Raw genomic sequence first — 13325 nt, 5'->3', positions numbered from 1 at the left:
TGCTCTTCACTCGGTAGGATTTTTATATCTTAGGCGAGCACTGGGCTGCAGCTAAGCCCCCGAGTGAGAGGTTTGCTCTTCACTCGGTAGGATTTTTATATCTTAGGCGAGCACTGGGCTGCAGCTAAGCCCCCGAGTGAGAGGTTTGCTCTTCACTCGGTAGGATTTTTATATCTTAGGCGAGCACTGGGCTGCAGCTAAGCCCCCGAGTGAGAGGTTTGCTCTTCACTCGGTAGGATTTTTATATCTTAGGCGAGCACTGGGCTGCAGCTAAGCCCCCGAGTGAGAGGTTTGCTCTTCACTCGGTAGGATTTTTATATCTTAGGCGAGCACTGGGCTGCAGCTAAGCCCCCGAGTGAGAGGTTTGCTCTTCACTCGGTAGGATTTTTATATCTTAGGCGAGCACTGGGCTGCAGCTAAGCCCCCGAGTGAGAGGTTTGCTCTTCACTCGGTAGGATTTTTATATCTTAGGCGAGCACTGGGCTGCAGCTAAGCCCTCGAGTGAGAGGTTTGGCTTACCACTCGGTAGGATTTTTATAACTTAGGCGAGTACTTGGACTGCAGCTAAGCCTCCGAGTGGAAGTCTGGCTTACCACTCGGTAGGATTTTTATAACTTAGGCGAGTACTGGACTGCAGCTAAGCCTCCGAGTGAGAGGTTTGCTCTTCACTCGGTAGGATTTTTATAACTTAGGCGAGTACTTGGACTGCAGCTAAGCCTCCGAATGGAAGTCTGGCTTACCACTCGGTAGGATTTTTATAACTTAGGCGAGTACTTGGACTGCAGCTAAGCCCTCCGAGTGAGAGGTTTGCTCTTCACTCGGTAGGATTTTATAACTTAGGCGAGTACTTGGACTGCAGCTAAGCCTCCGAGTGGAAGTCTGGCTTACCACTCGGTAGGATTTTATAACTTAGGCGAGTACTTGGACTGCAGCTAAGCCTCCGAGTGGAAGTCTGGCTTACCGCTCGGTAGGATTTTATAACTTAGGCGAGTACTTGGACTGCAGCTAAGCCTCCGAGTGGAAGTCTGGCTTACCACTCGGTAGGATTTTTATAACTTAGGCGAGTACTTGGACTGCAGCTAAGCCTCCGAGTGGAAGTCTGGCTTACCACTCGGTAGGATTTTTATAACTTAGGCGAGTACTTGGACTGCAGCTAAGCCTCCGAGTGGAAGTCTGGCTTACCACTCGGTAGGATTTTTATAACTTAGGCGAGTACTTGGACTGCAGCTAAGCCCCCGAGTGGAAGTCTGGCTTACCACTCGGTAGGATTTTATTTAATCTTAGGCGAAACGGATTCGCAGCTAAGCCTCCGAGTGGGAGTCTGGCTCACCACTCGGTAAGGATTTTTACAAACTTAGGCGAAACGGATTCGCGGCTAAGTCACCCACTGAGGGGAAAATTTTATTGGACAAAATAAAAAGTGACAAAAATTATGGAGGAACTATGACACTATTATTTTGAAATCCATGAACTACAGGAGTACTTTATTGCAACTCATCCGAGTGATAAACTTAAGTGTAAAATGGGCGGAGTAGTTCCGCGTTCCAAGCTCGGGGCTCGTCGATATTATGTTCGACGTTGTAAAGACGGTACGCCCCGTTGTGGAGAACTTTGGTGACGATGAAGGGTCCTTCCCAAGAAGGAGCAAGCTTGTGATGTTTCTTCTGATCCACTCGGAGAACTAAATCTCCTTCCTGGAAGGCTCGACCCCTCACATTTCTGGCGTGGAAACGACGCAAATCTTGTTGGTAGATGGTCGATCGGATCAGAGCCATCTCCCTTTCTTCCTCTAAAAGGTCGACTGCGTCCTGCCGCGCTTGTTCAGCTTCTGCTTCGTTGTAGATCTCAACTCGAGGAGCATTGTGGAGAAGATCACTCGGCAAGACTGCTTCAGCTCCGTAGACCAAGAAGAATGGAGTTCTTCCGGTCGATCGATTAGGTGTGGTCCGCAGTCCCCAAAGCACCGAGGGAAGTTCGTCGACCCACGCTCCAGCTGCATGCTTGAGATCACGCATCAGTCGGGGTTTCAATCCCTTGAGAATCAGGCCATTGGCTCGCTCTGCTTGTCCATTCGTCTGCGGATGGGCGACTGAAGCGTAGTCGACTCGTGTGCCTTGAGAGTTGCAGAAATCCCTGAATTCCTCCGAGTCAAAGTTCGACCCATTATCCGTAATGATGCTGTGCGGGACTCCATATCTGAATATCAGTTCCCTGATGAAGCTAACAACAGTACCGGCGTCAAGGTTCTTGATTGGTTTAGCCTCAATCCACTTGGTGAACTTGTCGACTGCCACCAGTACATGCGTGAAGCCACTTCGACCTGTTCTCAAAGGACCGACCATGTCCAACCCCCATACTGCGAAAGGCCAGACGAGTGGAATGGTCTTCAGAGCTGATGCAGGCTTGTGCGACATATTCGAGTAGAACTGACATCCCTCGCACTTATCCACTATTTCCTTTGCCATCTCATTCGCCTTTGGCCAGTAAAATCCGGCTCGGTATGCTTTGGCCACGATGGTCCGAGAGGACGCATGATGACCACAGGTCCCCGAGTGGATATCATTAAGGATGATTCGACCTTCTTCTGGTGTTATGCACTTCTGACCAACTCCAGTCGCGCTTTCTCTATATAACTGTCCTTTGATTACGGTAAAGGCTTTAGATCGACGGACGATCTGTCGAGCCTCTTCCTCATCCTCCGGAAGCTCTTTTCTCAGGATATACGCGATATACGGAACTGTCCAGTCGGGAATGACCACCAAGACCTCCATGACCAAGTCGACCACTGCTGGGACTTCAACCTCAGTCGGATCTGTGGCACTCTTGGGCTGTGGAGCTTCTTCGGTGAAAGGATCTTCTTTGACTGACGGAGTGTGTATATGCTCCAAGAACACACCACTCGGAATGGCTCCTCTCTTGGAACCTATCTTTGCTAGATCATCAGCTGCTTGATTTTTCAGTCGGGGTATATGATGGAGCTCCAACCCCTCGAACTTCTTTTCCAGCTTCCTCACTGCACTGCAGTATCCAGTCATGGCTGGGCTTCTCACGTCCCACTCCTTCATCACTTGGTTGACCACTAAATCTGAATCGCCATAGACCATCAGGCGACGGACGCCGAGTGAAATGGCCATGCGCAATCCGTATAAGAGGGCCTCATACTCTGCCTCATTGTTGGAGGAATCAAAGTGAATCTGGAGCACATATCTGAGCTTATCTCCTCTGGGGGAAACCAGGACAACCCCAGCACCGGAACCATTCAACATCTTAGAGCCATCAAAAAACATGGTCCAATGCTCCGAGTGAACTTCAGTCGGCTGCTGCTGTTCAATCCACTCGGCGAGGAAATCTGCTATTGCCTGGGACTTAATGGCTTTCTTTGCCTCAAACTTGATATCAAGGGGAAGAAGTTCAATCGCCCATTTCGCCACTCGACCAGTTGCATCTCTGTTGTGCAAAATCTCTGATAGTGGAGCGTCGCTGACGACTGTGATGGAATGATCAGAGAAATAATGAGCAACCTTCTTTGTGGTCATGTATATTCCATACACAAGCTTCTGATAATGAGGATATCTCTGCTTGGATGGAGTCAAGACTTCAGACAAATAATACACTGGGCGCTGAACTTTGAAAGCTTTTCCTTCTTCTTCCCGCTCGACCGTAAGCACTGTACTGACGACTTGTCCTGTGGCTGCGATATAAAGCAACAGAGGCTCTTTGCTGATTGGAGCAGCAAGCACCGGCTGGGTGGAGAGCAGAGCTTTTAGCTCGGCAAACGCTGCATCAGCTTCTGGAGTCCACTCGAACTTGTCTGCCTTCTTCATTAGTCGGTAAAGAGGCAATGCCTTTTCACCGAGTCGTGAGATGAATCGACTTAATGCGGCCAAGCATCCAGTAAGCTTCTGGACATCGTGCACTCGCACAGGGCGTTTCATTCGGAGAATAGTGCCGATCTTTTCTGGATTAGCGTCGATCCCTCGCTCGGAAACGAGAAAACCGAGTAACTTGCCACCAGGAACTCCGAATGTGCACTTTGATGGATTGAGCTTGATATCATACCTTCTGAGGTTGGCAAATGTTTCGGCGAGGTCAGCGAGCAGGTCGGAACCTTTTCGTGACTTGACGACGATATCATCCATATACGCTTCCACATTCCGACTGATTTGAGTGAGTAGACACTTCTGAATCATTCGCATAAATGTGGCTCCGGCATTCTTGAGGCCGAATGGCATGGTGATATAGCAGAAGCACCCGAATGGAGTGATGAAAGCTGTTTTTACCTCGTCGGGTCCGTACAGACGGATCTGGTGGTACCCGGAGTAGGCGTCTAGAAAAGACAATCTCTCGCATCCCGCGGTCGAGTCAACAATTTGATCTATGCGAGGGAGAGGAAAATGATCTTTCGGGCAGGCCCGGTTGATGTGCTTGAAATCAATGCACATTCGGAGCGATTTGTCCTTCTTAGGAACCATGACGACATTAGCGAGCCATTCGGAGTGGTATATCTCTCGGATAAATCCTGCCGCCAACAGTCGAGCCACTTCCTCACCAATGGCTTTTCTCTTCTGGACGGCGGACCGCCGAAGATGCTCTTTGACTGGTTTTGCTGATGAGTCGACTCTTAGGCGATGCTCAGCCAGTCCCCTGGGAACACCTGGCATGTCAGCGGGCTTCCATGCAAAAATGTCCCAGTTCTCACGGAGGAACTGGATGAGCGCTTCTTCCTATTTCGGGTCGAGTGTTGTGGAGATGTGGGTCGGGGCTGCATCGGGGTCGGTCGGGTGAATGTGAACAGGCTTCGTCTCACCGGACGACTGAAATGCAGATTCTGTGGCGGGTTTCTTGGATCGCAGCAAATCACTCGGATCTGCGTTTTGCTTGTATTCTTCAAACTCGACCGCTGTCACCTGGGAATCAGCAATCTTTGAGCCCTTCTGAAAGCACTCTTCTGCCTTTTTCCGATCACCGGTGACAGTGATCACTCCTTTGGGGCCGGGCATCTTCAATTTGAGGTACACGTAACATGGTCGAGCCATGAACCGTGCATAAGCTGGTCTCCCCAAAATGGCATGATATGCACTCTGAAAATCCACGACCTCAAACGTCAACTTCTCTTTGCGAAAATGTTTCGAATCACCAAACACCACGTCCAGAGCTATTTGGCCGAGTGACTCGGCTTTCTTCCCTGGTATAACTCCATGAAAGCTCATGTTACTGGTGCTCAGTCGGGACATCGGAATGCCCATTCCTTTCAGTGTGTCTGCATACAACAAATTCAGCCCGCTACCACCGTCCATCAGCACTTTTGTCAGTCGAGTGCCTTCGACAACTGGATCGACCACCAAAGCTTGCCTCCCAGGGGTGGCAATATGAGTCGGGTGATCAGATTGGTCGAATGTGATGGGTGTTTGGGACCATCTCAGATAATTTGCTTTTGCTGGGGTAACCATGTTCACCTCGCGGTTAATGACTTTCAATCGACTCTTGCTTTCCACATCTGCAAAGATCATCAGAGTGGAGTTGACATGCGGATATCCTTCCTCACTGTCCTCCTTGTCTTCGGCCTTGTCCGACTCCTTTTCCTTGTCTTTAGACTGTTTTCCTTGAAACTGCTGGATCAGGAGTCGACATTGGCGAGTGGTATGCTTTGGGTAAATGATATTCCCCTCTTCGTCTTTCTTCGTGTGGATGTGACACGGCATATCCATCACGTCGTTCCCTTCTTTATCCTTTACCTTCTTAGGGTTCCAGGATCCTTTTGGTTTCCCTTTAAACTTTCCATGAGTCACGGCCAGAGCCTCTCCAGGAGCTGCCGGTTCAGCCTTCCGCTTCTGTTTCCGACTGGTGTTTCCCTTCTCCGACTGGCTCGGCTTGTGCTTGCCGCTTCGGAGTCGGTCTTCTTCTTCGCCGTTGGCGTACTTGGTAGCAATTTCCATCATCCGACTCAAGGTCATGTCTCCGGTTCGACCAAATTTCAAACTCAATTCTCTGTTCTTGACACCATCCTTGAAGGCGCAGACTGCCTGATGATCAGACACATTCTCCACAGTATGGTGCAAAGTGATCCATCTCTGAATATACTCCCTGAGAGTCTCATTGGTCTTCTGCACGCAGACTTGCAGCTCCGTCAATCCAGCCGGTCGCTTGCAAGTTCCTTCAAACGTTCTGACGAACACTCGGGACAGATCTTCCCAAGTGTAAATGCTGCTAGGAGGTAACTGATTCAACCACGCTCTGGCAGAACCTTCCAACATGAGGGGCAAATGCTTCATGGCCACCTCGTCATTCCCACCACCAATCTGAACCGCCACTCGGTAGTCCTCAAGCCAAGTTTCAGGCTTAGACTCACCGGTGAACTTGCTGACTCCTGTTGCCAACCTGAAATTGGGAGGAATCACTGCGGCTCTGATAGCTCTGCTGAAACATTCCGGACCAGAAACGTGCACTCGACTGCTCGTGGGCGCATCTCTGTCGAGTCCACCTCGATGGGCTCTGTTCCGGTCGACCAAGCCTTGCACGATAATGGATCGCGCGTCGAAGCCTGGTTCTCTGGGGTCGACTGGAACTCTTCGCCCCGCACTGAGCTGACGTCTGTCATCTTGCTGCCGAGGAGCGTAAGACCCACCCCTCGGAGGGGAAGTGGGCACTCGACGCCTATCATCTCGGTCGTGTCGGTCTCCATATTGGTCTCGCCGATTCTCGCGCCCTTCACGCCGCGGAGGCGATCTGGGACTGTGAGCCGACTGAACCGTATTCGCAGCGACGGATCGACTGTGAATTCTGTTGCGCGACTGCGACACGGCTGAATTCTGATCTCCTGCTGCCCGGAGCAGATCCCTGATCTGCATCAAGCCTCTGCCAGCTTCCGACTGAGAGGGCTGGATGGACTCTGCTATACGGGTCGCAGCTGCTAAATTCTGGATTGGGGTTCGATATACCTGAGTCGGCGGGAAGAGTTGACGTCGATTGGCGTCGGGAACTCGTTGCCGCGCGCGCTCGTCGAGTGCTCGCTGAAGATTCTCCAGGCGAGCGCGTTCGGCCAAATTGGCCAAACGTGCCTCCTCCAAGGCGCGAGCCTCGGGGGTTTCTCCTGCGATGGGAGTATGCAGGGCATCCATGTTCCTGCGGCGAAGTTCCTCTCTTTGCAGAGAGTCGAGTGGCTCGGGCTGGTACTCTTCGTGGTCTCGTGCGGGGTCGCCTCCGTCGCCTGCCCCACCATCACGGGCGAAGCCAGGGGGGCTGCGAGGCCCGTCGACCATCAGGATTTCCGCCGCTGGATCACTGCTATCGCATTCGGATGCAGTCTCTACGGAGCCAGTCGACAGATCGAACAGGCCGTAGAGAGATTCGTCGGGCTCGATTGCCGCAACTTGGGTGGTGGCCGTCTGGCGAGCCACCGCGTGTCTCACCCACCGCTGAAGCCTCGACCGACCCGAGCGCTTGCGCTGGCGGGAGACCGGGAGGGTGGTCGATAGGGGAGTCGACCGATATGGGGTCGACGGTTGCCGCAGCAGAACGCCGCGGACACATGCGCGAAAATGCGTCGCACCGCGGACGGGGAGCGCATCGACGTCGAGTGGAGCCTCCTGGAGCCAGGCGGAGTCGTCGGCGACGAAGGTGAGAGCACCGAGACGAATCTCTCGACCCTCGACCAAAACTCCAGCAGCTACCATGATGAAAGTACTCGGAAGAATCGCAACTTCTCCACAAAATCGCTAAAACACCGGCCCCACGGTGGGCGCCAACTGTCGTGGATCTAAATCTGACAGTAGAGTGGGGGGTAGGTATGGAGAGGCAAGGTCCTAGCTATGGAGAGGTTGTAAACACAAGAGATGTACGAGTTCAGGCCCTTCTCGGAGGAAGTAAAAGCCCTACGTCTCGGAGCCCGGAGGCGGTCGAGTGGATTATGTGTATATGGATTACAGGGTGCCGAACCCTTCTGCCTGTGGAGGGGGGTGGCTTATATAGAGTGCGCCAGGACCCCAGCCAACCCACGTAATGAAGGGTTTAAGGTACATTAAGTCCGGGGCGTTACTGGTAACGCCCCACATAAAGTGTCTTTACTATAAAAAAGTCTACTTAATTACAGACCGTTGCAGTGCAGAGTGCCTCTTGACCTTCTGGTGGTCGAGTGAGTCTTCGTGGTCGAGTCCTTCAAGTCAGTCGAGTGAGTCCCTCGTAGGTCGACTGGAAGGTGATCTCTTCTAAGGGTGTCATTGGGCAGGGTACTTAGATCAGGTCTGTGACCCTACCCTAGGTACATGACTCCATCAGTATCCTCTGTTCGGTCGGAGCATCCCTTGTCTCTCTGCTCCGAGCATCATGTTCACGCCTTCCCGCGTTCGTGTCATGTGTAGGTTTGGTATGTTTTGGCTCGGGTTTGGTAGGTTTTGGATCGGGCTATGTTGTACCACCTTATACTCATTCTACTTCTTCTATAAATGGAAAGATACGCAACTTTTCCTATTCGCAAAAAAAGTGATCATTCTAAGTTTTCCTATGTGTAGGATCAAAAGTATGTCTAGAGGTGGGGGGGTGATTAGACTACTTGACCAAATAAAAATCTAGCACTTTCCCAATTTTAGTTCTTGGCAGATTTTAGCTATCTTAGCACAAGTCAAGCAATCTTCACACAATTCAAGCAAGCATGCAAAAGAGTATATGAGCAGCGGAAAGTAAAGCATGCAACTTGCAAGAATGTAAAGGGAAGGGTTTGGAGGATTCAAACACAATTGGAGACACAGATGTTTTTTTCGTGGTTCCGATAGGTGGTGCTATCGTACATCCACGTTGATGGAGACTTCAACCCACGGAGGGTAACAGTTGCGTGAGTCCACGGAGGGCTCCACCCATGAAGGGTCCACGAAGAAGCAACCTTGTATATTCCATCATGGACGTCGCCCACGAAGGACTTGCCTCACTAGCGGTAGATCTTCACAAAGTAGGCGATCTCCTTGCCCTTACAAACTCCTTGGTTCAACTCCACAATCTTGTCGGAGGCTCCCAAGTGACACCTAGCCAATCTAGGAGACACCACTCTCCAAGAAGTAACAAATGGTGTGTTGATGATGAACTCCTTGCTCTTGTGCTTCAAATGATAGTCTCCCCAACACTCAACTCTCTCTCACCGGATTTGGATTTGGTGGAAAGAAGATTTGAGTGGAAAGCAACTTGGGGAAGGCTAGAGATCAAGATTCATATGGTTGGAATGGAATATCTTGACCTCAACACAAGTGTAGGTGGTTCTCTCTCAGAAAATGTGTATTGGAAGTGTAGGTATGTTCTGATGGCTCTCTCCATGAATGAAGAGTGGGTGGAGGGGTATATATAGCCTCCACACAGAATCTAACCGTTACACACAATTTGCCAAACTCGGTGGGACCGAATGGTTAAACTCGGTCGGACCGATTCAGCAAACCTAGTGACCGTTAGGATTTTCGGTGGGACTGAGATGCAACTCGATAGGACCGATATGGTTAGGGTTAGGGCATAACGTAATCTCGGTGTGATCGATTACACAAACTCGGTGGGACCGATTTTGGTAATAAGCTAACCAGAGAGTTGGTCAAGTAAACTCGGTGGGACCGATTCGCTCATCTCGGTGAGACCGAAATGTTACAAAAGGGAAACATAGAGTTTACATTGCAATCTCGGTGGGACCGATCGCTCATCTCGGTAAGACCGAAATGTTACGAAGGGAAACAGAGAGATTACAATCCCATCTCGGTGAGACCAAGATCCCTATCGGTGAAACCGAATTGCTAGGGTTTGTGGCAGTGGCTATGACATTTGAAACTCGGTTGCGCCGGATAGATAGAATCGGTGGGGCCGAGTTTGACTTTTGGTTTAGGTCATATGTGGATGTGAGAAGGTAGTTGAGGGTTTTGGAGCATATCACTAAGCACTTTGAGCAAGCAAGCCATTAAGCAACACCTCATCCCTCCTTGATAGTATTGGCTTTTCCTATAGACTCAATGTGATCTTGGATCACTAAAATATAAAATGTAGAGTCTTGATCTTGAAGCTTGAGCCAAACTTTTTGTCCTTAGAATTTTGAGGGATCCACTTTCCTCATCCATGCCATGCCATTCATTGAGCTTTTCCTGAAATATTAATCTTGGAATAATATTAGCTCAATGAGCTATATGTTATTAGGAATTACCAAAACCACCCGGGGATAGTTGCACTTTCACTACGTCTAGTTTTATCAAAATGCCACTTTTTAAGAATCAAATCTATCACCAAGAACCAAATTTGCATATCATATGAGTATATGGTACAATTACACTCATTTTAGTGCTTGCAAATGATGATTGGTAGGGCCCAAGTACATTCACCACTAACTGTCGTTCCCCTTCCCTCCCCTCCTCCACATGAATCACAATCATTGAAACAATCAATACTCCTGCCTTATTGTTTCTTCATCTAGACAATCGGGGTTTTGTAATTTTGTTGCCACCCGCCCTCACTCATCATCACGTTAGCATTTTCTTTAATTTCTTTTTGAGAAACATGTGGGACAACAATAGTGTTTCTTTTCTTTGGTATACATATGGACAGGCCACCAGCCAAAACAAGCGAATCCGTGCGGGAAAGGGGCTAGGGCGCCATAGTGTAGTAGGTTGGCCGCAGTCAATCAATCAGGAGCAGGGTTTTTAGTCTCGGCCGAGATTTTCGGAAACCAGTTAAAAACCGGCCTTCCTGTTAACAATCGACAAAAGTAAATACCGTCAATTTTTTGGAATTTAATAATTTAGCTCATGTCAAATAGCGCTTGTATGGCTTGGGAGACACAAGTCATCCCTCACCTTGGTGGTAAGGTGCTTGTTGTTACTTAGGATGTGTTTGGTTTAAGGGACAAGCTAGGGTGGTTGTGGGTATCCCCAATCAGGTGGCTAGGGATAGCCCTTTTTTCCTGTTTGGTTGGGTGGGTGAGGTTAGCCCATCTTTTGTTTGGTTTGAAGGATGAAACATGGTTGAGGATAGCCATGGAGTGTTTGGTTTGAGGGATAAACTCTCCTGCACCAGAAAATTAAATCAATCAATGAACTACACATGAGCAGAGACCACGCATCTATCAGCCCCTGCACGCACGGAACAGTAGCACACATCTAGCACACGCAGCCGTGCGCACGCGGACGAGCCGTTCAGACCCATGCACGCAGCCTTGCGCACGCATCAGTCATCGGCCACCCGCGCGTCCTGAAGCCCCCAGTCGCCGGACTTTAGATCCATCTGCGCCGCCGCCAGGCTTGAGATCCAGCCGCGTGCGCGCCTGCTGAGGCCCCCAGCCGCCGCCAGCCTTGAGATCCAGCCGCGCCGTCGCCTCAAATCCTTGCCCGCATCGCCCGGGGACACTCTTCGCAACGGCCGGCCGGCACACGCGAGACGAAGTAGAGGAGATAGGGAACTAGTAGAGAAGGAACCCACCTCCCGCCGGCCTCTGTTATCTGCTACTCCCTTCGTTCGAAATTACTTGTCACAGAAATGGATGTATCTAGATGTAGATACATCCATTTCTGTGACAAGTAATTTCGAACGGAAGGAGTAGATGCGCCGCCGCCGCTCACGGAAGAGAGAGACGAGCAATGGGGGGAAAGTGAGGGTTTCGCGAGGTAAGCGGGAGCCAATCTACCCGAAAAAACGTTTCGCGGGTGACCGCAATGATGCGCGCGCGGGGTGGTTGCCACCACCCACTCGTTTTCCGTGGGTCAGGGCATCTTCAGCCGCGCCCCCAGGAAGGCCTCCCCAGGCGTTTTTTTGCGCCAGCGCCGAAAAATCGGCCCAGTCGCGCCCCCAGGAGCCCGATTTTCGCCGGCTTGGGCCGAAAACAGCGCCGGCGGACCCAGGCCGAACCCGGCGCGCTGGGGGGCGCCGGGGCGAACTGTTTTGGCACGAAACAGCCGCGGGCCCGCCGCGTCAGCGACTCTACCCTCTTCTCGGCCCTTCGTCGTCCTCATCGCCTCGTTTCCCGCGGCGAATCAATGCCAAAGCTGCCGTGCCGGTCAGCCTGCGCCATTGATGCCTCACGGGCGGCGCAGTGAAGATCGGATGACGCGCGTCCCTCGCCCGCCACGCGTACTCACGGGCGGCGCAGTGAAGACCGGGGAGGGATGCAGCAGGGACGGCGGAGGCGTCGGCGGGGGCGACGACGACGACGACGACGACGGTGGTGACTACACGCGGTTCTACCGCCTCCTCGGCATGTAGAACCGCGTGGGCGGGCGGCGAGGCGGGCGGCGAGGGAGACGGCGGGGGTAGCCCGCGGTAGTTTTTCCCTTTTTTTGTAAAGTATGTTTAAATTTGAACGAACTCGCCAATGTTTGCGTTAAATTTGAGTCGTGTTTGCGCCGTATTTGACTTTTTTAAAATCTCGTGGGGGGCCGCGACTGAAGGGCATCACGCCCCAGTGCGCGGTTTAGCGCCGGTGCGCCCCCAGGGGGCGATTTTTTGCTCCTCCTGAGGGGCCAACGGCTGGAGATGCCCTCACCACATCCCTGTTTTTGAGGAATATTCCGAGCATCTGGTTGACCCTGTCCCTCTTTGCCTCATATTCAAACGGGTGGTAGCCACCGAAAAAAAAGGCTATCCCTGTCCCTGGGAGGATAGCCCTCAAACCAAACACATCCTTAGGGGATCGCAGTATCAAATATCTATATTTTTGAGAAAAAAAACAGCAGAGAGCTGGAGGGGTGGTTCGAAACCGTGAGCTTGTGAAGGAAAGAAAGACAAGCTGACCACTCGAACAGATACATGGCTGTCTAAAAGAAGGCTTAAAATACAATATTTTGAAGAGAAAAAAGTTCATTTGAAAAATTCCCACAAAACAAATTCGAAAATTCTGAGATTTTCCGAAAACCGTTTTTCAGGGAAAAAAACGGTGGTACCGAGTGAGACCACCCACCCGGTCCCCCTGTACATTAATTAGTACGAACGGTCGCCGCGCCCCCTGACTTGCCGTCCAAATCCCGCGTCTGCTCCTCAAATCCTCGTCTCCCTCCTCCCGCCCACGCTCCAGCGCCGCCATTCACCACACTGCTTGGCCGTCGCCGCCTCGCACGAGATCATCGTCGAAGGAGCCGCCGGGCCTGACGATTTTGATGGGGAGCGGGAGCGCGAGCGCGAGCGGAGCTGTGGAATTGAGGGAGATAGCACCGCCATCGGGATGTGCCGCCGCCGCGGCCGGCGGGCGGCCGTCATCGATTCACCGCGCAGGTTCGCGTCCCCCTTCCCTTTCTTGCTCCCGGCTGACAATCGATCCTATTGCTCCCGTCGCATGGCCATGACGCCCGAATTGAGGAGTAGCAACCCCTCCAGCGCGACCA

This window comes from Triticum aestivum, chromosome 1A (assembly GCF_018294505.1).
Source record: "Triticum aestivum cultivar Chinese Spring chromosome 1A, IWGSC CS RefSeq v2.1, whole genome shotgun sequence".
Lineage (NCBI taxonomy): Eukaryota > Viridiplantae > Streptophyta > Magnoliopsida > Poales > Poaceae > Triticum > Triticum aestivum.
Note: the sequence above shows the minus strand (reverse complement) of the source record.